This window comes from Phascolarctos cinereus, unplaced genomic scaffold (genome assembly GCF_003287225.1).
Source record: "Phascolarctos cinereus isolate Bilbo 61053 unplaced genomic scaffold, phaCin_HiC Scaffold_4;HRSCAF=312, whole genome shotgun sequence".
Classification (NCBI taxonomy): domain Eukaryota; kingdom Metazoa; phylum Chordata; class Mammalia; order Diprotodontia; family Phascolarctidae; genus Phascolarctos; species Phascolarctos cinereus.
The window spans coordinates 94,375,876-94,401,411 of NW_027555847.1; the positions used below are offsets into that span (position 1 = coordinate 94,375,876).

The 25,536-nt window shown below is 38.7% G+C and overlaps 1 protein-coding gene across 8 annotated transcripts in view; it reads right to left on the reverse strand.

The window, feature by feature from the left end:
* Positions 1-25,536, reverse strand: part of MAP4 (microtubule associated protein 4) — a 245,428-nt gene that overhangs the window by 86,024 nt on the left and 133,868 nt on the right. The gene's annotated exons all lie outside the window — the stretch shown is intronic.

Below are 25,536 nucleotides of genomic sequence, written 5' to 3' on the forward strand. Positions count from 1 at the left end.
TAAAAACTTGTATCCTAGAAGAGAGACAATTAAAGAAGAAATTATCTAATCACTACCATATTATAAAGAAAGTACAATCTCAATAACCATTTAGAATGAAAGGAGAGTGAGTAGCTGATATTCTTAAAATAAGAAAGCTTTCTAAACTTAGGGGAATGTAGCAAGTAATGGGATAGAGTGAGTAATGGAGTTCTTGCTGCCAGCATTACCAGATAGTCTTACGCCAGATTACATCAAAATGTAATGTGATGTACCATGCCAGTCAAGCAGATCAAGAAAAACGCCCACATATCAAAGAACAGCTTGGTGAAGCGAGAGCCTGGACTTGTCGCCAAAGTTCTTATGCCCACAGAATGGTAAGAATTACCTAAAGCCAAGAAACAGCAGCTAGCCTATGCTCTCCTTGAGATTTTTCAGAGGCAGCACAAGCCATTCATTGAGCTGGGAGTAACAACAGATGGATGATCTTTTACAGATGGATGATGTGACAAATAGGAAGAGCTAAAACTACTAACCTGAGAGGCATTTAAGAGAGTACAGTATTGTAGGGTCCTGCAGAAGAACGTGGAATTCTGTGGGAGAGGATATGAACATGTCCTTCTCCTCACTTAGGAATTATGCATAATTTTACATTTTAAACAGCTGACCTAACAGTGTATCCCCCATTTGGCACCTTTTTACCAGTCATGCTATGACAAAATACCAGGCAAAAACTATGAAAAACAGCCAAATGCCTACATTTTAAAAGGCTTCTGAAAAGACACCAAAAGGTAGTAACTTTTGATGCAATATGCATATTCATAATAAACCTGCCGGCTCACAAGAAGTTGCAAACATTTTAAAATGGATTCCCCTTTTAATCCTTACATCATTCTAGGGAGAAAGTGAACTATTTAAAAGTTGGTACAATTCAAAACTACAGGAAGCTCTGTTAAATATTATAGAATTTGTATAGGGTACAGTTCATTATTCAACATGCATAAAACCTGTTTTGGAGGCATCATCTATAATCAATCTCAAAACTGGGAGGTCATTTGCAACATTTAAACAGTTCTCTTAGAACCTAAGACAGGGGTACTTAACCTGAGGACTATGAACCAGTGTTTTATCTATGAAACACTGTAATGGGGGGGGGGGGAGAGAAGGTTTACATAGTTTGATAACTGTATTTCAATACTACTGGTTTCTTTTTGATCCTAGGTATTTCATTTTATGCAGTTTACAAATGTTATTCTAAGAAGAGCTCCAGTCTTCAATAAGATGGCCAAAGGAGTCTGATACTAAAAGGCTAAGAACCTTTGTCTTAATGGAAGATTCAAAAAACAACTTCTTCTCCCAGACCCTGTCTCAACCTATCCAAGAGCTACCCTGAATAATGTATTTTTAAAAATAATTCAGTACTGTGATGATTCAAAGAAACTGCTAGCAGATTAAGTCCTGCAGATATTTTAAAATAACATATGAGTTGAAACTTGGGGGTGCTATAGCTAGAAAGGCAGTCATGAGAAACATTTTTAGAAATAGAAAATGAATTTTTTCGTCTGTCCCAAATAATTCTGCCACACAAATTTTAACAGTAAAATGTAATAATCCCAGGGCTCTGTCCTGAACCCAGCAGTCTTTGGTCTTTACATCTTCTCTTCAGTGATCTCATCAACTCCCATGGATTCAACTATTGTCTCTGCAGATGGCACCCAAATCTGCATATGCAGCTTTCATCTCTCTTTTGAGCTAGAGTTCTGCAACTTCATCTGTTTGCTTAAAATCTCTACCTATATGGCCCACAGACATCTCAAACTCAATATATTTGTAGCCAAATTCATTCTCTCCCCACTAAATACAATCTTCTTACCTTCCTAAGTCTGTAACTCACTGCTTCCCCCTACCATATCCAGAATCAGTTGCTGAATCTTGTCAATTCTGCCTCCTCAATACCTCTTGCATTGGCCCACTTCTTTCCATTCACACCCCAATCCCAATAGTCCAGTCTCTCATCAATTCAGCCTCTTAATCAGTATCTCGGCATTCAGTCTCTCCCTTCCACAATCCATTTTCAACAAAGCAGTCAAAATGATATTCCTAAATCCAAGAATTGATCATAACACTTCTAAGAAATTTCTGTGGTTTCCCACTGCCCTTTGGATACAAAACAAGTCTCTTTGTTGGGCATTCAAAGCTCTTCACAATCTAGTTATCATTTAGCTTTCCAAGACTATTACACATTATTCCCCCAAAACAACGTACTCTACAATCCAGCCAAATTAACCTACTGACTGTTCCATAATTCATCTCTCGCTTCCATACCTGGATATCATGGAGATATCCATGCTAGGCATCAGTAGGCCTCACTCTCTTATCAACAATAACTTGTAAACACGAATCGCTGTAAAAGAAATGCAGAAGCAGTAAGATCAGAAAAGAGGGCAGGCTAACAATAATGAGGAATAACAGAAAGCTCATATACAATATTAGCACCCACATAATGTTAAAAGACCTACAGGGGAGACAGACTATGGAATATTGAGCGGAGGAAAAGGGTAAGAGTTACTGGAGAAGCCATGTATGGCTTGCAATCTGCTCTGCTGGAGGGAGCAGATGCACCACAGAGATGGTAGATTCACTGCAATAACAACATATATGGTACTCCTTGCTTGTCAGAAAGAAGAGAAACTAGAAATAAACATATACTATTGTCAGGTCTAAAATAGTTAAAGAGCTACTTCAAAGTTAAAATGATTCATATTTTGGCTAAACGCCTCATACATGGAAAACCCATGTGACAAGGGTACAAGTCACATGCTCAATAACTAGGTAATGACCTTCCAAATCCTTAGCTTATCCCTGAGCCTGCTTTTAGAATTTCCTCCCTTCTCACAGAAGCTGTGCTGACAGGAAGCATGACAATGCTACTGCTCTAAGGCGTTTTCTACAATGATAAATACAGACTGACAGCCTTTTCTATCAGGATATTTTTCATTTAAGCATTATTTTACATCACAATATAGCGGAAACAATGCTAGATTTGCAATTAAAGGACCTAAATTTGGATTCTGCCTCTCCTTACTGCCTGTACTAAAAACACATGATTGATACCACAATTCCTACCCAAGAAGTTTTCTTGGCTGAACAATTTGTTCATTTAACTTTTTTTTAATTATTCTTTTTTTAAAAAACTGAGTTCCAAGTTCTCTCCCTTCCCCACCCATTGAGAAGGCAATCAACATTTATCCATTTAACTTTAAAAATAAATGTTGCATACATTGCATTGCTAAGTTACATAGAATCCTAAGGTAATTCAGCACAGAATTGCAATAGCAAATAACTTAGCAATTTGAAAGACTGTATGAAAACTCCTGTACTTTTTATATTTTTCTGGTTTTCTGGACACATACTCAATTTTTTCCCTAGCACAACAGGTAAATTTTTCTCAATTCATCAAAAAACTGAAAATAATGGTGGATATAATAAAGAAAGACTTCTTATACACTGTGCAATGTAGTTCTATAGATTAAGCTAGAAGTACCCTTGGGAACAGTGCTCAAAATAACCCACTTCCTTCCAGAATCATTTCAGAGTCTGACATACTGAGATTAGACACTGTGCCTCATTCTGTTCTCTCTCTTCCCTCCCTCCCTGCCTCCATCCCTCCTATTAACCTGGATTCAGCCCTTAAAACTCCACAGGAAAAGACAAACTCCCACAGCAGAATAGCAATCATCCAAAGAAATAATTCCAGTATAAGCACAAGACATTCAAAATGTCTGATTCAGAATAGTAATAATGAATCAATCAAAAAAAAAACTTCAAAGCAAGAATCAATCAAAAAAAACTTCAAAGCAAGAATCAATGTATATGATACAACAGGAAATAATAACAACCATAATATTTATTCAATTAGGAACCTAATTAGTCTCATAGAGGGTAACAGGAGATTTAGACTGGTTTCTATTTTTTGTGAAAAAGAAAAATGCTTAAAAGAAAAGAGTGTCATTTAAATTCAACAACAAAGAAAAGTCATTAGCCAAGTACTCTACACAGTACATGCCATCACAGTCAATACGAGGAATAAACTTTTCCAAGGTAGAATGTATCACTTCTATGGCTATTTGTTCACTTTAAGAGTCACACCACAGTAGTTATCTACTGTGTGTAAAACACAGAAGGAGACAGAAAAATCACAGCAATCAGTCAACATTTATTAAACCCCTACATGCCAGACCCTGCGCCAAGGGCTAGGAATGGTACTGGGACAAACACACACACATACACACACACACACACACACACACACACACACACACAAAACTGAAATAAACTCTGTCCTTGAGAAGCTTATATTCTACTGTGAAACGACATATGAAGTATAAGTAGATTCAAAAGCGACATAAAACATCCTACCTTTAAAAAACCTTCCCTACAACCTATAATCTCAAAAGCTATTTCTCTCTTCTCTTCCTTCTTAGCCAAACTAGAAAAATCCATGTACAATTATCGTTTCTACTTCCTCACCTGTTAGTCACACCAAAGAGTACATGAAAGGGTGTGAGGTCTAATAACATGGAAAGGAAGGTTGTAAAAGGTGGTATGAGCTTTAAATGCCAAACAGATGAGGCTGAATTTTATTCCAGAGGTTAACAGGGAACTATTGGAGCTTGCTGAGCAGGGCAGTGATGTGGTCAGACTCATACTTAGGAGTATCCCTTCAGTCACTGGGGTCAGGATGGACTAGATAAAGGAGAGCTATGAAGCAAGCTGACAGTGTAGGAAGGTTTTGTCTTGGTGAGAGATAATGAAGGCCTGATTGAGGGAGATGCTGTGTGAGTAGAAATGAGAGAGAGAGAGAGAGAGAGAGAGAGAGAGAGAGAGAGAGAGAGAGAGAGAGAGAGAGAGTTGAGAGATGTTGTGGAAGTAGCATAAAACAAATGTGGCAAGTAAAAGGATAAGTGAGGTGAGATAGTGAGGGGCTGTGAGTAACAAAAGTGGTGAACATGGGTGACTAGACAGAGACTAAGACATGATTTTGATCCTCAAGAGCTTACAAGTTTATTCATTATCTCTTATTCAACATTCTCTAACTCAATATCCTCTCACTGTATTTCTAATGCCACCATCATAGTTCAAAAGTCCTCATCACACAGACAATTATATGAGTTTTCTAAATGATCTCTCTACCCACTCCCATGCATCCTTCAAAGAGCTACCAAGGTAATCTTAACTCACAAATAATGTCACTTCTCTACTCAAAGGCTTTCAGCAGATGCCCACTGCCTACTATACAAGGTACAACATATCACTCTGGCATTCTAGACCTTCCATAATTTGGCTCCAACCTAAGCTGCCATATATAATGTTCCAATGAACATTATTCTCCTTCACATACTCTATTCTCTAACCAATCTGGACAATTCTAAGTTCCCTGATGCCGCTGAGCCTTTTCCCACCTCCATCCATCTATGCATATTGTCCTACACTGATGGAATGGGCTCTCCACCAGCAGAAATACCTCCCTTCTGTCAAAGGTCAGCTCAGATGTACCCTGTTGTACAAAGCTTCCCATAACGATCTTCCGACAAGCCAGTGCTTCCCTGAATCTTTCATGCCTGCCTTCTGGACCTACGTTGCAAGCCTGAGGGAATGGAAGGATGGTGTGGGGAAGGGTTTAGGGGGAATGATAATGAGTTCCATTTTGCATATGTTGAGTTTAAGATGCCTGCTGTCCATCCAGTTTGAGATGCAAGACTGGTGGTCAGCAGAGAGGTTGGAACAGGATAGGCACTGAGCAAAGTAGGAGACTGCCTTTGGATGGGCCAATAATCTAGTCCCTTAAGGGGTGTGGAAGGCAATGAAGGCACCTCACTATCACATTTTTCACAGAAGCTCTTTCAGACGTTTACATCAGACCTCAAAATTATCATTCTTTAAAAATTTAGAACAGCTCAAGTGGAAACTAAGTGGAAGCCTGATGTCCATAAGACATCAAGAAACAATAAAACAAAGTCAAAAAAGTGAAAAACTAGAAATGTGGAATATCTCACAGGAAAAACTGACCTAGAAAACAGATCAAGGAGAGACAATTTAAGAATTATGTGACTACATGAAAGCCATGATCAAAAAAAGAGCCTACACATCACATTTCAACAAATTGTAAAGGAATTATCCAGATATCATAGACCCAGACCGCAAAGTAGAAATTGAAAGAATCCACCAATCACCTCCTGAAAGAGATCCCAAAATGAAAACTTTCAGGAATATTGTGGTCAAATTCCAGAGCTTCCACATGAAGCAGAAAATACAAAAAACAGCCAATAAGAAAGGATTCAAACATCATGGAGCCACCGTCAGAATCACACAAGATTGAGCAGCTAGCACTATATGGGGAATGGAAAAGGACTGGAATACAACATTCCACAAAGCAAAGAAGTTAGGATTACAACCTAGAATAAAGCAAACATAATCCTACAAGAGAAACAATGGATACTTAATGAAATAGAGAACTTCTAAACATTCTTGATTGAAAAGACCAGAGCTGAATAGAAAATGTGACATTCAAACACAAGACTAAAGAGAAGAATAAAAAGGTAAACTTGAGTGAGAAACCTTAAGGAATTTATATAGTTAAACTGTTTACTTTCCTATATGAGAAGATGATACGTGTAACCCCTAAGAACTTTATCATCATTAGGACAGTTAGGAGTCTACAAAGACAGAGGGCGTGGGCACATGTCTATGATGCTGGGATATCTTAAAAGAAGGACAGATGGATGAGAAAGAGAAGGGAAAGGGAGAAGTGAAACTATCTCACATAAAAGAGGCACACAAGGAAGAACTTTTAAGATGGAGAAGGAAATGCCAGGGGGCGGGGGGTAAGGGGCCGCACACACTTGAACCTCATTCTTATCTGAACTGGTTCAAGGACAGAAGACTATATATACACACTCAATTGAGTACAGAAGTCTTTCTTACCTATCAGGGAAATATGAAAATCCTCTGCTGTACACAGAGTTAGCTGGAGAAATAAAAAGTGAATCTGTCTGCCCTTTTCTGCCAATTAAAGCCAGGAAAGGAGAGAAAACCTTTTAAGAGTCCGGGGAAGAAACCTATCACAGACCATTTTGCTTAAAGAGTTAATATTGCAGTGGATAGAGCACCGGCCCTAAAGTCAGGAAGGACATGAATTCAAATCTGGCCTCAGACCAAACATTGACACTCAATAGCACTGTGACCCTGGGCAAGTCACTTAACCCCAATTACACCCCCCCAAAAAAAATATTAATACTGTCTCAAAGCCCAGACAAGCAAGTCTGACCTGAATAGTTCTATAGACACCAGGCTTAGGTATCTGGTTTCACACAAAGACCTTTAGCAGCTTGAGATTGACAGGTAGGTAATAAGTGGGTCTTCTCAGGAGAGGAGCAGAGAGGTCCAGAAGAAAAGTGGTCACACTCAACAGATGATGTATACTATTGACTTTTCCCAAAGGAGATAAAGAACATTAAATGTTGAAATCCAGAATTGTAAACTGCTCTGAGTAAATTGGGATTCCTACTCCTATGCTTACCTGATGATGTACATAAGTTTGTGCTCACTCTTCACCACGGATACTACATGCATCGATGGGACAGTGTGACACAGGTTCATGGTTAGCCTGTCACGTTATTATTGTGCTTAATTTCACTTTGTTGTTTAGTAAATCATGATTTAAGAATTTTTAAAAAAATTAGACAATAACAGGTTCTAACAAGGGCTTAGAAAGGACTTTTGAACTGAAAAGGAAAGGAAAGAAGGAAAATTGCATATGTATATAGACACAAGTACCACAAATAGTATCTTCAAAGTATGAAAAATAGCAGCTGAGATAACCAGAAATTCACAAATGGAAAAATTGAAGACAGGAGTCAGCAATAAAATTTCAAATCCTGAGCTATACCAGTCAAGTAGAATTTATTAAGCTCCTACTGTATGCTAGTATGTATACTATGCTACAATGCTAGGAATACAAGGGGGGGGGGACCACCCCCTACTCCCAAGGAGTTCACAGTCTAATGTAGGAGACAGCATGAAAAGAATTTTGTACAAGATATATACCAGAAAACCTTATATATAATCTCAGAGAGATTAGATAATTGGATAATTAGATAACCTCAGAGAGAAGGCACTAAGATGAAGGACTGGGAACAGCTTGTTGAAAAAGGTAGGAATTGAAGGAATCTAGGGAATCCAGGAGGTAGAGATGAGGAGGGTAGGAGTTACAGGTATAGAGGACATTGAAATGCTCAAAGTCAAGAGACAGAATAAGATATAATAGCAGAGATGCCAGTGTCACTGAATCGAGGGGTTGATGAAAGGGAGCAAGGAATAGAAAGACTGGAAAGGTAGGAAGGAGTCTACAATGTATGGGCAACAGGTAAGATGAAGGAATCAGAGATAAAAGCAAGAGGGTAAATTTTATTTCATAAATATCAATGAACATCAACAGCATAAGGCTCTGGAAAGGTATCATTTAATTATGGACTAATATAACTGTAACTCTTCCTTCAGGAGGAGAGAACATGAAAACAGAAAAAGAATTACTCCTGGATCCCCTGAGTGTGACCCTTGAATCCAAACAAAACCTATTAATCACTGGATTTGACTTCACGTCACCTATCCATGATTGGTACCTTCAATGGTGCCTGAAGTCTGCTCAGCCTAGATTCTTGTGTTTGCAAAAAACTAGCTTCTTTTTGGGTGGTCTATAACCAAGAGATGGAAATATTACCGAGCATGCTATTACATATGCAGTATCATTTCCCAGCTTCAGATGAAAATCAGACCCACAGGTGGAACTGATATGGAAGGATACTGCCTTTTTTTTTATGGAAAGATGCTACAAGTCATTTGTATGCTTCTGAAAAACTCCACATTCTAGATTAGAGGTGAATAAGGTTATTATATTTTGTTCCTAGAGGGCTGAGAACTGGCCCAATCTTTTTTTTTTTTAAAAGGAACATGAACAAATTACCACAGTGTACTAACACATAAGATGTACCTAGGGAAGAAAGAACTTAGTCAAGGTTAAAATAGCTAAAAACCTCTAGAAAACTCCTTTTCTTTCTTCAATGAGTTCAGTGCCTGGCTGACAGTCTGTCTCTGTCTCTGTCTCTCTCTCTCTCTCTCTTCTCTACAACACAGACAGGTCTTCATGCTAGAGGGAATTCAATATCCTAATGGATAGTCCCTCAAATATCCTACTCTCCCAGTTCTTCAATTTACTCATTTCCCATGACCAAATCTTCCACCTCATCTGAGCTACAGAAATGGTAATATGCTTGATCTTGCCATCACCCCCAAATGCACCATTTCAGTTCATAAACTCTAAAATTTCCTTACCTCATCACAATCTATCACTCAACCTCTTCCTCTGCATTGAAACCTCAAACCCTATTCCTTGTCCTAACCATGACCTCCAATCCTTCTATTCCTTAGTTCTTTCCCAAGCCATAACCCACCCATCCTTACCCCCACACTATCTATACCCTCATTGATGGGTATAGTTGTGTTTTTTTAAATTATGACTCCTTGGTGAACCAATTCAACTCTACACTGTCCTCTCTTCCCTCATCCCCTTTATCTTACTAACAACCTTGCTCTGCCAAGCCTCAGCTATACATTACTCCCACCATCCATTCTGATTGCTTATACTAGCCTGCTACTAAATGAAGCTGGAAAAAATAAGGAAACATTGCCAATTAGATATACTACAAATGGTTAAATATCATCCATTAGATCCTCACGTTGGCAAGGAAATTAAATAATTAGCTCACATGGCAGCTAGGTGGCCCAGTGAATATAGTGACAGGCCTGGAGTCAGGAAGATTCATCTTCCTGAGTTCAAATCTGTCCTCAGACACTTATTAGCTGTGAAACCCTGGGCAAGTCACTTAATCCTATTTGCCTCAGTTCCACTGAAAGGAAGAGGTAGTTCTTACAAATGCCAACCCCATTACATGTATCCCTGATCACATGGATTCTATTCTCCTCTGGAACCTTCACTGTTAGAACAGCTTCCTTCTCCCCCTAATTTTCTTTTATTTTTAAATTCAATTAATTATAACTTTACTTTCGGCTACTAATTCTGTTCTTCCCACCTCCCCACCTTTAAAAAAGCAAGAAAAACAAAGCCACATATATACACACACACACACACACACACACACACACACACACACATATATACACACACAGTTAGGCCAAATAAATTCCTACATTAGACATGTCCAAAAAAACCAAAATATGCCTTAAATCTGTATTCTAAGTTAATCATCTTTCTACCTGAAAGTGGATACGACTATGACTAGTACCTTGGAATTGTGGTTGGTCATTGCTTTGATCAGAGTTCTGAATTCTTTCAAAGTTGTTTCTGTCTTTTTAATATTATTATTGTGTAAATTCTGCTCTTGGATCTTCTCACTTCACTCTGCATCAGTTCATACAAGTCTTCCCTGTTGGCTCTGGAACTATTCCCTTCATCATTTCTTATGGACCATTATCCCATCACATTCATATACCATAACTTGTTCAACCATTTCCCAACTGATAGCAATCACAAATATATTTCTGCACATGAGTCTTTTTCCCCTTTCTTTGATCTCTTTGATCAAAGGGTACATACAGTTTAATAGTTTTCAGGGCATAGTTTAAAATTATGTTCACAGTGTGCCTGTTTTTCCAATAGTTTCTCCAAGATTTGACTTTTTCCTTTTTTGTTAACTTTACTAATCTTATAAGACTAAGGTGGTACATCAGCATTATTTAATTTGTACTCTCCCAATTATACTGAATTACAGCATTTTTTTCATATACTGACAATTTATATTTCTTCCTCTGAAAACTATCAATTCATGTACTTTGACAATTTAATTAACCTGCTAATTTTCAATTTCCCCTGAACCACTGGCTCCTTCCTAACTGCCTAAAAGTATAGTGACAAACACAATCTTTACAAATCCTTTATTTGATGCTACAACACATTTTCTACAACTCTTTCCCCCTTTGCAGCAAAACTCTTAGGGTAAAAAAAAATTACACTAATTGACTGTATTTTTTCACCTCCTACTCCCTTCTCAACCCCTTGCCATCTGGCTTCCAATTTCTTTAGTCAACTGAAACTGCTCTTTGGAGTTACCAATGACTTCTTAATTGCCAAATCCAATGTTCTTTTCTCAGCTTTCATCCTTCTTTACAGCATCTGACACCAAACTCTTCTTGACATTCAATCACTGGGTTTCTATGACACTCCTGTTTCCTAGCTCTCCTCCTGCTAGCTGACTGCTCTTTCTTACTGTCCTTTTGCTGCATTATCATCTGTGTCTTGCCTCCCCACTGGGACTATATACCCTGAGGCTCTGTGCTAAGCCCATTTATTTCATTTTCTCCATTCTTTTATCTTGGCTCCATGGCTTCAATCACTCTCTGTGTGTGTGTGTGTGTGTGTGTGTGTGTGTGTGGTTGTGTGTGTGTGTGTGTGTGAGAGAGAGACAGAGAGAGAGAGAAAGAGAGAGTGAGAGTATACACAGCATGTTTCTTTCCTGAACTCTAGTCTTGTGTCATTACTTGCCTATTGTAAAGGCATCATGATATCTGTGAAATGAGAGTAAGAAATGTAATTTGACAAACTCAGTTCAAATTCTGGATCTGTTTCTTATTAATATGTGATCTTAGACGAGACTTTTTGAGCCTCAGTTTCTTCATAAGTAAAATGAGGGAGCTGAATAGGATAAACTCAAAATCCACAATATCTACAACGCCAACTAAATATTCCATAAAGATTACTAACTCAAAGCATCCAAAACAACATTCATTGTCATTTTCCTAAGCCCCATCCTATCCTATCCTCTTCCTAAACTGACCCACTACCATCCTAACCATCTTTCAGGTCTAAAACCTTGGAATCATGCTCTAATCTTCCACCTCCCTCATCGTTCATATTCAATCAGTTAGCAAGTCTTCTAAATTCTAAAACCTTGGAATCATCCTCTAATCTTCCACCTCCCTCATCGTTCATATTCAATCAGTTAGCAAGTCTTCTAAATTTTACCTCCACAATATATCATGGAGGTAAAATCCAAAACATTTCCCTTACAAGAATACAAACCACAAGGTGGTGCTATGAGTCCAAGCAAATGTATGCATCTCTTTAGAGAGAAGTGCTCATCAAAATGTCCAGGCATTGCCATATTTATTTTGTTCCAAGGGGAGGCTAAACCACAGGTTAGTATGTGAATGTAGAGGACTTATAATCCTGGAGAAAGTGGAATTCATCAGTGTGAGAGAAGAAATGAATTTATTAGCTATGGTCTATGGCGGGTCCTTTCATGTAAGTGGTACAATGGAGAGACTCATCTTCCTGAATTCAAATCTGGCCCCAGACACATACTACCTTGTGACCCTGGGCAAATCACTTAAATCTGTCTGCCTCAGTTTCCTCATCTGTAAACGGAGTTGGAGAAAAGAAATGTCAAACCTGTATTTTTGCCAAGGAAACCCCAAAAGGGGTCACGAAGAGTTGGACACAACTTAAACTCAAAAACAAATCATTGGTCATTAATAATACATTGTTAATGTAGTGCTATGAATTCCTTGTACTTTTTTCATTTGCTCTTAGGGGAAAATGTAGGATGCCCTAAAACGGATATATGTATCATTACCCTGAGTGCGTTAATAGAATGTAGAGAACTACTTTAAGCACACTCTGGAGAGCCACATTGGAATGGGGCCAAAGAGTGATGAAATTTTTAGGTCATCCTCAAACACCCATACAAAACCTGGTCTGTATAAATCAGGTAATGTCGACATGCCTTTGATGATGTGTGAACAAGTATCCTTTCCCTAGGTATTTACTGGCCCATTCATACCACATAACAGGTGATTAATACTATCTAATCTAATACTAATCTCTTCAGTATACCTCCTCTCCTCTGACACTGCCAGAATTCTGGTGAAGGCCCTCATCATCTCATACCTGGACTATCAAGAGACTGATACATGGTTTTTCTGCCTCATGTCTCTCCCCATTCTACTGTCAAATTCTTCTTCCTAAAGAGCAGGTCTGACAATTCCACCTCCCTAGTCAATAAATTCCAGTGACTTCCTATCATCTCCAGGATGAAATATAAAATCTTCTGACTAACCTGGTACTTTCTTGCCAGTCTAGTCTTTTCATACCTTAGTCCCTTCCATGTACTCTACAATCCAGTGACACTGGTCTCTGCTGCTTCTCCATCTCCTACCTATGCATTTTTCACTGGCTGTCCCTTATGCCTAGAACTCTCTCCCTCATTCTTCATCTTCATCTCGTAACATCCTTCAGGTCCCAGATAAAATCTCATCTTCTGCAAGAAGACTTTCCTGATTTCCCCTTAATGCTAGTGTCTTCCCTCAAGTCTTACTTCCAATTTACTCTGACGATATGTTTGTACGTATTTGTTTAATTGCTGCTTCTCACATTAGATTATGAGGCTTGAGAGCAAGAACTGTTTTTCTCCTTTTTTAGTATACCAGTTCACTGCACAGAGAGTCATTCTTTTATTAAACATTAAGACGCTTAAAAAATGCTTTGTTGACTTGACTTGATAGACCTGAGCCAAATCCCTGGTGTTCATCTTTAAAAATATACAAAAAGTATTTATGGCAGTTCTTACGGTAATAAAGAACTGAGATGTCCTTCAACGACAGAATGGCTAAACAAGTTATGGTACACAAATGTAGAAATGATGTTCAAGGATGGTTTTTTAAAAAAAAACCAGGAAGACATTTATAAACTGATAAAGAAAGAAATGAGCAGAACCAGGAAAATTATTTCTAAGATAACAATACTGTGAAGACAAATAATTTTGAAACTGTAATCAATGCAATGATCAACCATGATTCCAAAGGACCCATGAGGAAACGTTACCCATCTTCTGAGAGAGAAGTGATGGACTACACAGGTTAAATGAGGGACACATATATTACGTTTACTTCAATGTGGGTATTTGTTATAAAATTTTTTATTTTCTTTCCGCTTTTCCCCCACTGTGGACAAGGAAGAAGCAAGAGGGAGAAAAAACAGATTTAGATCGTTTTAAAATTTTTACCAAAAAAAAAAAGGGGGGATGTACACATGTGAGGAAACCTAGACACCATAGGATAGAAGTATGATGGGGAATATTTGAGCAAAGGTTAATGGAGGTGGGGGGGAGAGGTGATTTTTCCCTTTGAAATATTCTATATACCATATAGACAAAAGAAACAGATGAAAAGCTCTGGAAATAAATCACAAGCCTGGCACAGAAGTCTGATGCAGCAACTTGGGGGGGAGGGGGGGCACATGCCGGACACGGGACTTCAATTATCCAGATATCTCCTGGGGCTCTCTGCCAAAAGTTGCACAGCTATTAATGACTTGCCTTGCCTTAATGATAATTTAATTATTAAAAAGGTGGGAGAACTAAGAAGAAGAAATTCTATTCTGGATCTGATTCTCACTAACTGAGAAGTAATTGCTTGAGTGAGGCCCTTGGGGGAAACTGAACACTCCCTTTTAGAGTTTGTGATCAGGAAATTCAAGCATTGATCAAATGACAGATCTTTTAAAGCATGAAGAATGAAATTCAATAAAACCTCTCCACCTACACAAAGGTCTGGAGTGTACTAACTGCTTGGAAATGACATTCCTCATTTTTCTTCCAAACATTCTCCAACTAGACTTTTGGCTAAAAATCAAACACAGAATGTATAATGGAACAAGCACTACCCTTTCACAAAACCCCCTTTCCTGTTTTTGCCCTTCCAAAGCTGTCCTTCATTATCATTTTAATTAAATTTCACTTGCATTAATACTAGAAAGTGGAAAATCGTTCTACCCAAATTATGTAAATAATATATCATCTGGTGCCAATACCTTGTTTTAACACTACCATCTTGGGAATGAACAATTTGCACCAGAGAGTAATAGATTTAGAGGTGAACAATACCTAGTTGCCATTCTCTCCAACCTTGTCACTTTACAGATGAAGAAACTTAGCCCAAAGACATTATGATCTTCTCAAATTCATAAATTAGCAAGAGGCAAAGCCAGCATCCAAACAAGTTCTCTGCCACAAATCATTCCATAGCACACATCAACAAACTGTCTTATGGATAGCCCTACAAACCCTCTTATAGCTGGTCCTACATACTCTCTTACAGATGGCCCCAATGTCTCCATTTGGATATTAAGATTTGGAATATAATGGGAAATCACTGAAAGAAAAAAAATACTATCTGAAAGAAACTAGAATCTAAATTTGATTCAGCTGATTTCTATGAGTTTCAAGTGAACAGGTAAGATTGGTTTAATCAAGATGCTTTTCTACGGTTTCTGAGATGGAGGTCATAAAAGGATGGAAGAGACTTTCCTTAATTCTTATTACGAAAGCACAAGAGTTATTTTTAAAATATTAACACAGATCATCAACTACATATTGAAGATTCCAAAACCCAGAATGAAAGAACTATAATAAACCACAGCTGAAGCCCAAATTTAACTACATCAGATACTATACTAGTAAATCAGTATAGGATGCAGGGTATCCTGATAAGACTGGTCTTATTTGTTTTTAATGACAAGATATACCACATGGCTAATCAATTTTTTATGTCACTGCAGATAGCTGCAGTGCACCACATTATGTTCTTTGACAGTGATGGAAAAAAGAACCATCCACCAGATAACACAAAACTTGAATCCACTGTTATTTATGACCCACTAATATACACTACAACCACCACCTTGCAATATATGCAAACATATACAAAATCCTACAAGCTGGGACAATCTATACTGGCAGGAAGAATATTGAATAAACTCATGAAATGTGTCTTATCAAGGCAAGTTATTCTTTTTACGCTCTTTTTCATATGTTAGACACATCCAAGTACACTAGCTTTGAAGCCAGACAACCAAGGCCAAAATTCTTTTTTGTTGTTGTTTATTTTATTTTTACAGTTTTTAAAATTTTTTTATATAAATTTTGTTTTTAGTTTTCAACATTTACTTCCACAAGATTTCAAATTCCATATTTTCACCCCATCTTGCCCCTCCCCCCAAGATGGCATGTATTCTGAATACCCCTTCTATCTGCCCTCCCTTCTATCTCTCTCCCCCCTTCCCCTTCTATTTTCCTGTAGGGCAGGATATATTTCTGTACCTCATTTCCTGTATTTCTTATTTCCCAACTGCATGTGGAAACATTTTTTTTAAACATGTGTTTTTAAAACTTTGGGTTCCAAATTTTCTCCCTTCCTCCCACCCCACCCCACTCTCATTGAAAAGGCAAGCAACTCAGTACAGGCCATACATGTGCAGTTATGCAAAAAACTTCCATAGCAGACATGTTGTGAAAAACTAACTCTATTTCCCTTAATCCTATCCTGCCCCCCCCTCCATTTATTCTATCCTTCCTTTTGACCCTGTTCCTCCTCAGAAGTACTTCCTTCTGATTACCCCTTTCCCAATCTGCCCTTCTCTCTATCATCCCCCTCATCTCTTGTACCCTTCCTCCCCTATTTTCCTGCAGGGTAAGACAGATTTCCATACCCAACTGAGTGTGTATGTTATTCCCTCCTTAAGTCAAATCCTATGAGAATAAGATTCCCTCATTTCCTCTCACCTTCGCCTGTTTCCCCTCCACTGTAAGAACTTTTTCTTATCTGTTTTGTGCAAGATAATGTACCCCATTCTACCTCTCCCTTTCTCCTTTTCCTAGTATAATACTCTCGCCCTTTAATTTTATTCTCCAGATATCACTCCTTCATCTTCAACTCACCCTGTGCCCTCTATCTATCTATCTATCTATCTATCTATCTATCTATCTATCTATCTATCCATACTCCCACTACCCTAATACTGACAAAGGTCTCATGAGTTATAAATGTCATCTTTCCATGAAGGAATGTAAACAGTTCAGCCTTAATAAGTCTCTTACGATTTCTCTTTCCTGTTTACCTCTTCATGTTCCACTTGAGTCCTGTATTTGAAAGTCAAATTTTCTATTCAGTTCTGGTCTTTTCATCAAGAATGCTTGAAAGTCCTCTATTTCACTGAATGACTATTTTTTTCCCCTGAAGGATTATTATACTCAGTTTTGCTGGGTAGGTGATTCTTGGTTGTAGTCCTATCTTCTTTGCCCTCCAGAATATTATACTCCATGCCCTGTGGCCCTTTAATGTACAAGCTGCTAAATCTTGTGTTATCCTGATTGTGTTTCCATAATACTTGAATTGTTTCTTTCTGGCTGCTTGCAATAGCTTCTCCTTGACCTGGGAACTCTGGCAGGACCGAAATTCTTTTCCTGACACTTACTTCACTTAACCTCCCTGGGCCTCAGATGCCACATCTCTTAAATGAGGGGGTAAGACTAGGCTCGTCTGAGGACCTTTCCAGCTCTATATATGTGAAGCTATGAATCCAGCACTCTTCATTTAACATTTTTTATGCTTCGTTTTGAAGGAACTGACTAACAAGGAACAAACATGGTATAATATTACATGAGACACTGAAGCCTATGAGCTCTCTAGAATACTATAATGTCCCCAAGAAGAGAGCACAAGTCCTATCTAAATTTTTTATTTCTCCCAGCATTGAACACAGTTTACCACATAGTGGTTGTTTAATAAATGTCTCCTGAATGAATGAATAATAAAGACATAATAAATCTTAAATTTGATTTGAGGTTCAGTTTGCCATTTTTTAAACAAAATGACAGCAAATAACAATGACTTAGTTCTTTTCAGCAATATAATGATCCAAGACAATTCCAAACGACTCGTGATGGAAAAGGTTATCCACATGCAGAGAAAGAACTAGGGAGTCTGAATGCAGATCGAAGCATATTATTTTCTCTCTTTTTTTTTTCCCTCTTGTGGTTTTCCCTTTTTGTTCTGATTCTTCTTTCACAACATGACTAATGTGAAAATGTGTCTCATAGGATTGTGTATGTATAGTCTATATCAGAATGCATGGGGGGATTTGGAACTCAAAATCTTATAAAAGTGAATGTTGAAAAAAAAAGACTTTCTCTCTCCCATGCCCCAAAACAGGTATCCCTTTCCCCACCACTCCTGCCTTTCAGCTCTCTCTGTCTCTGTCTCTCTCTCTCTCTCTGGTCTTTCCAGATATGCACTGTCTTCCTGCTTTTGTTTGTATTCCCAGCACTTACCACAGTACCTGCAACTTCGTAAGTAATAAATACTTGTGAACCTACTGACTAAATTAGAGGCCCAGGGTCACATGGTTAAGCTATGTCACAACCAGGACTCAATTTGACAATACAATTTGATTCAATTTTAAATCTCTCTAAAGCTTTTATTTGAAGACTCTTAATCTCAACTTCAGTCATCTGTACTTAGGCCATTCAGTCTTATTGTTGAAATCTGTATGAATTTGTTTAGAATGCCAATTATATCTAATGTGACAACTCAATAAACATAATGTATTGAACACTGTTACTAAGCGAACAAAAACCTTACCACTCTGGATTTTATGTATGATAAAGTGATAAGAAAATGGGCACTGGAGTCCTGGTACTTACTACACAACATCACCCTGGACAGTTCATTTACTCACCCTCCCTGGGCTTTGTTGTCATCAAATGTAAAATGAGAGGGTGCGCGCGCGCGCGTGTGTGTGTGTGTGTGTGTGTGTGTGTGTGTGTGTGTGCACATCAACTCAGGCTCCACAAAAGTAGATCTGGAATCTCCCAATCCCCTGTAATCACATCAACTCAGGCTCCACAAAAGTAGATCTGGAATCTCCCAATCCCCTGTAATCATTCTTATAATAATTCTTACTATTATATTCTTATTAACATTATACAACTGGGACCGGAGGTTGGGGGTGGTTCACAGAGTCACTGATTACTACAGCCATCTCCCCAAATAAAGCCAACAGAGATTGCAGAGGGGGAGTCACCAGTGCAGGGAAAAAGAAACAGAGGTAAGAATGTTTACCTCACAGAATTTAAACTCACAGAATTTGAAGACTATAACAAAGAACAGGGAGCAGCTAGGTGGTACAGTGGATAGAGCACCGGCCCTGAAGTCAGAAGGACCTGAGTTCAAAATCCAGCCCCAGACCAAACACTTGACACTTACTAGCTGTGTGACCCTGGGCAAGTCACTTAACCCCAATCCCCCCCCAAAAAAAAACCCACAGAGATCATCCAGTCTAAATGTCTTATTTTATGACTAAAAAAGTTAACTGACTGGCTCAAGATTCCTGGCACAAGAATTTGTATTTACTCCAAAACCCATTCTACTTCCAAACTTCCCATTTCTGTTTAAGACATCATAACGTTTTCAGTCACTCAAGTTTAAACCCAACTTGACTTTTCTTTTAGCCTCCAGACCCATTTAGTGACTAAGTCATGTCAATTCTATCTCCACAGTATCTCTGACCCAAAGAGTTAATTAGCAATAATTCTAGGGATCATATATTTAGATGTCCCTAAAAGTTCTAGGAAAAACAATCATCCTATCCTTAAACAGACTTCTCGTCAAAATTTCTCCTATTTTTAAGATTTCCACCAATGAAAGAAATTTCCAAATATTTTAAAGGTATTTACAAGGTACACATATTTATAATTCATTCCTCATCTGCAAACAAAAACATTTAAATAAGTTTCACAATCAAGGGGTTGTTTTTGTTTCTCATTTTTCTTGCATCACCTTTTTTATACCATGTTCAACATTTGAGCACAGTCCCTTTCTGTCTCTTTTGTATCCCTATGTACAACAACTTATTGCTTTTTCCAGAGAGTCTTTAATGCCTAGGACTCTCTTATTCTCCATTTTCCTTTTCTCTTTTAGTAAGGTCTTATAAAAGCTGTTCAAAGCTGTATCCTGGCCCATTTTTTCCCATAATCTTGGCCATCTGGCTCCAAAAATCTTTCTCTATGACACATGTACAAACAAGGCCTGTTTAAATGACTAAGATGCATTTGAAATAAATTACATAAATTTACAAAAAAAACATATACTTAAAAGTCTTAAAAAAGTTTGCATTCTTCCAAAGAATGTTTATTCTTATTGATTCTCAACTCTATTTCTCCTTCTTGATAGATGATACTAAAGTAAAGGTTGGGCATCTCCAGTTATCCTGATCTGTATCTTGCCAGTGGACCCAAAAGGCTCAGGAGGAGAAAGTTAGGCTGATGACTCTGCACAGCCCTCCCTCAACTAAATGCAATTCAACTGCACGTCATAGAATCACCGTCCTGATGTCATGGTCCTCTTCCAGGACGAAGGACAAACAGCAACAACACAACATGCCTAAGTAAATTTCCATCACGCCCAGTTATAAGCCATTTTCAGTTTCAAGGTAGTAAAACATGAACTATCAAAGAGCTCTTATTCTACTCTTATATAGGCCTAACCGGTGTGAAATACAACTGGGAGGTTTATTTCAACATCAGAACTAAATTTATGAAAAAAATAATAATTAAGGGCCTACTATGTGCCAGACACTGTGCTAAGAGGGGGTTGGGGGGGAACTTCTCCACAGGGTAGGGGGAAGAATACAAAATGAGGCAAAAGACATGATAAATAGAAAATAACAGAACGAAAGCACTAGAATTAAATGGGGTTGGGAAACACTTCCTGTAAAAGGTCAGATTTTATTTTTTATTTTTAAGCAATTGTGGTTAAGTGACTTGCCCATGGTCACAGAGCTAGTTAAGTGTCACGTGTTTTGGTCTGAGGCCGGATTTGAACTCAGGTCCTCCTGACTTCAGGGCCGGTGCTCTATCCACTGGGCCACCTAGCTGCCCCTAAAAGGTCAGATTTTACTTGGTAATTAAAGAAAACCAGGGAAATCAGTAGTCAGAGCAGAGAGGAGAGAGTGTTCAAGGTATGGGGGACAGCCAAAGAAAATGCCCAGAGCTGACAGATGGAGTGTTTTGTTTGTGGAACAGCCAGGAGGCCAACACCAATGAATGGAAGAGTACCTGTTGGCGAGTCAGGTGTAAGAAGACTGGAAAGGTAGGAGGAGGCTAGGTTATAAAAGCTTTTTAATGCTCATGGAGGCAAAGAGAAGCCACTGGAGTTGGAATTTACTAAATGTATGTGTGTTGGGGCTGTATTTTAGGAAAAGTAATCACTTTAGTCGCTGAATGGAGGATGGACAGTAGCAGAGAAAGACTTAAGGCAGGCAGACCCACCTCTGCAGGCTACTGAAATGATCCAGGAGGAAGTAGATGAGGGCCTGCACTAGAGTAATGGCAGTTATCAGGGGACAGAAGGGAGGGATATTTGATACAGGTTTGCAAAGGTGAAATCGACAGGTCTTGGCAACAGACTGGATTTAGGGGGTGCGAGAGAGTGAGAGAAGGTGAGGGCTGGGGGGTGGTTCCAGTTCAGTCATTTTCCAGTCTTCCTTCTCCAGCCCATTTTACAGATGTGAAACTAAGGCAAAACAGGGTTAAGTGACCTGCCCAAGCTCACACAGCTAGTAAGTGTCTAAGGGCAAATTTGAACTCATGACTGAGACCACCACTCCATCCACTGTGCCACTGAGCTGCCAATGATTTTTTTTTTGGGGGGGGGATTGGGGTAGGGAAAGATAATGAGTTCTGCTTTGGACAGGATTCCTGAATTTCAGATGTCTCCTGGACAACCAGTTTGATATGTCTGAAAGGCAGATGGAGATGGAAGACTGGAGGTTAGCAGAGAGAAGTAGACAGGAAAGGCAGATTTAAAAATCATTAGCATAGAGACAGTATTCATGGGAAGTATTATAGGAGAAGAAGAGAAGAGGGACCCTGAGGGACACCTATGCGTAGATGGCATGATCTCGAGGAGGATCCAGCAAAGGAGACAGAGAAGGATCAGTCATATAAGTAGGAAGAGAAGCAAGAGATAGAGGCATCTGAAACCCTAGCAAGAGGAGAGCAGAAAGGAGGAAAAAGTAATCAACAGTGTCAAAGGCTGCAATGCGTACAAAGAATGAGGACTGAAAAAAGGTCACTGGATTTGGCAACTAAGAGATCATTAGTAACTTTGGAGAGAAATTTTTGGTGGAATAAGGTCAGAAGCCAGATTGTAAATAGTTAAGAAGAGAATTAGAAGAGATGAAGTAGAGGCACCTAGAAAAGGCAGAAGAGATAGAGTTAGTGGGGATGGAAGGGTCAAGAGACACAGGCATGTTTGTAAGGAGTAGGAAATGAGCCAGTAGAGAGGGAGAGATTGAAAATAAGTCAAAGAGTGAGGCACACAGAGAACTGGATATGGGATCACATGAACAAATAGAGGGGTTTGCCTAGGTAAGGAGTAAGGCCACTTCATAATTTAATAAAGAGTGAAGTAGGAGAGACTAGCAGAAGGCATCTGAGTGATGTGAGAAGAGAGATATCATGGTGAATGGTCTCAATTTTTTCTGTCAAAAAATGAGGTGAGGTTCTCAGCTTGGAGAGTGGGAAAAGAGGGAGCCAGAGAGACATATTCAGTCTGTGGTTCACCTATGATCTTCGCATCTTTTTCTGATCCATTACTAACTACTTAGCTAGTCAGGGCCTATTTTCTAACTATTTGCACTTAACGTATTTTTGAAGTATTCTGCCCCTTACTTTCCCCACTGAATTTCAGACTTTAAAATGACTAGAATAAAATAAAATGGTCACATAGCACTTAGTTCTGCATCGTTTTAGTGCACAAGTAGATGCGGCTTACTTATCTAGATTCTAAATTTCAACAGGTGTTATCTAACACCTTATTTTTTTACCTAACTTCTCACTCCCAGTTTGCCAAACAGTAGGTGCTTAATAAATGTTTCTTGAATGAAAGAATGACCAGTCAGAACTTACTAGACTTCCTTAGAAAACCCTATACTCAACCATAGAACTATTTTAGTAAAGGTTATCCCCTTACTACCAACCAAAAGTCTCAGATCAACCACCCTGGGGTGTTAGCAAACAACAGTAAAGGTTACCATATATGCTTTGGGCATTTTATCTTTTGCTTTTTTTTTTTTAAACACAGCTGAAAACTACAACACATTTTGTAACCAACAATTTCTGGCAATTATTGCCTTTTCCAGGTGTTGGTAGTACCACAGCCTTTGACTCATTTCAATAAAGGGTAAGGAAAAAAAAGACAAAAAACTTTTGCTTCCTTGAAAGCCTTATCAATGGGGGCACTTTATGTCTTCAGATTGATTGAAAGATCTCTTTTGAAGTTCCCCTTTCAGTTTTGTTCCCTTGAAACAGAGCATCTCTGAAGGTAAAATGGACTGGACATGCTCTACTTACACTCAATTAAACAAGGCCCTTATACAACTGCTGAAGAAAAAGAAAAGAGGACACCACAGAGGATAATTCACTAACCCAAGGACAGAATGGAAAGTTTTTCTCAGAACTTCTATAGGCATATTCCAGAGAAGGGCTCCATCCTCATGAATCCTCCAAACTCGGCCCCCAAGAACTTCTGGGCAACATTTCTGCAGAAGCATTTGTTGTTGATTCATACCAACTTCCTTTTCCCACATTAGGCAGAAAGGAAAGAACACGCCTACTTAGATTAAAAAGCTGAAAAATACAGCCAACCTCCTCATTCCATTTTTGTTTACATACAAAAGAGAAATATAATGGGGTTTTCTTTCCCCCAACTCTCCATATGATGTCACTTGCAGTTCTTAGACATGGATGTTATCTTTCTGGCTGGTATGCACATGTGCAGTGTCTTCTGGCCTTTGGGGGAGGAAAAGTAAATGCCTTTAACCTGCATGGAACAACTGAAGAGTCCTTAACACATCTCTTTCCAACTAAAGAGAACATGATGAGAGCTGTGAAACAAAGAGTCATTACATTAGGGTCAATGTTCTTTAGGTGGGTCTAACAGATGTGAAATGACAAACAGATAAACTTCCAGGATCAGTTACTTCCACAGTACTCAAATTCTTAACATTTTTAGGCAGTAGAGATTGAGGCTTAAAACTTTCTAAAGTTATCAAGCAGTTTTTAGTAATTGTCTCGATAGATAATAGCATAGGTTTTCACGATAGTATTAAGAAGGTGAGATTTTAGTTGGGATCTGAAGGAAGCCAGGAAAGCCAGCAAACAGGCAGAAATGAGGAGGGAGAGAATCCAGGCATGGGGGACAGCCAGAGAAAATTCCCAGAGCTCAGAAATGGAGTGTCTTGTTCATGGAAGAGTCAAGAGGCCAGGGTCACTGGATTAAAGAGTACAATGAGAGGGAATGTAAGGTGCAAGAAGACTGGAAATGTAAGAAGAGGTGGATAGGTTATGAAGGACGTTTTACGTATTTGATGGCCAGAGGCAAGAAGGAGCCACCGAGTTTATTGAGTTGGGTGGTTGCCACGGTTGGACCTGTGTCTTTTAGCAGCTAAATGGAAAATGGACAGAAGCAGGTGAACCAACCAGAAGATACTGCAATAATTGAGGGGTGAAGTGATGAGGGCCTTCCACCCACAGGGGTGGCAGAATCGGAAGAGAGAAGGGGCATGTTTGAGAGAGGTTGCAAAGCTGAAATCCTTGGCAACTGCCTGGAAATGGGGGCCAGGGTGAGGTAGTGAGAAATACAGGATGACTTCTAGGTTGTCAGCCTGAGGGACTGGGAGGATGTTGCAGCACTGGAGAAGATTCATGGGAGAATTTATGGCTGTCTTCAAGTATTTGAAAACCTAGCATACGTGAAGAAGGATTAGACACTGTATTTGGCCACAGAAGACAGAGCAATGAGCTATAAGTGGAAGTTGCTAAGGACTTTTCCATAAATTCTCTCCTTCAGATCACCAAACAGCTCTGTAAACAGATTTGAGCATTTCATTAGCTGAAGAAACAAAGAAGTGTTAACTTGCCCAAGATTATACAGCCACATGGGACAGTGCAGAAACCACTAGACAGGCAAACAGAAAACTCGCCCTTAAGTGCTTCAGTTTCCTTATCTGGGAAATGAGGGAGTTGAAGTACATGATTTCTGAAGGCACTAATGGTACAAAAGGAAGGAGGCAAATCTGAACTCACAAATACTTAGGAGACTGATGGGATCACACCCAAGACAATGGATAGATATGCCTTATTTATTTGAAAAAAAAAAAGAAATAAAATTAAAGAAAAGCTAAAGACAGATAGGAAATTGGGTAGCACTGAAGGTATAATCATACAAGAATATCCAAAAGACAGAGGCATGGCAGAGAGTATTTGGGTGAAAGTCAAAGAGAAAACAGGAACCATTATTGTCATTTTGGTGGATAAGTTACAGGGTATGGGAAACAGATCACAAAGCCCTGCACAAAAGCATGATAAGTAGTGATCAGGGACTTCAATTATCCAGATATTAATTCCCCTCTTCCTCCCTCAATCACTTTCTCTCTCCCTTCCTCCGCCTAATCCTTTGAATTACTAGATTATGTAATATATGGATATTATAGACATATAGATATATTATATATTATAGATATGGTTTACCTAGATTTGATCGAAACATGATAAAATGTCTCATATTAACCACATGGAGAACTACAGA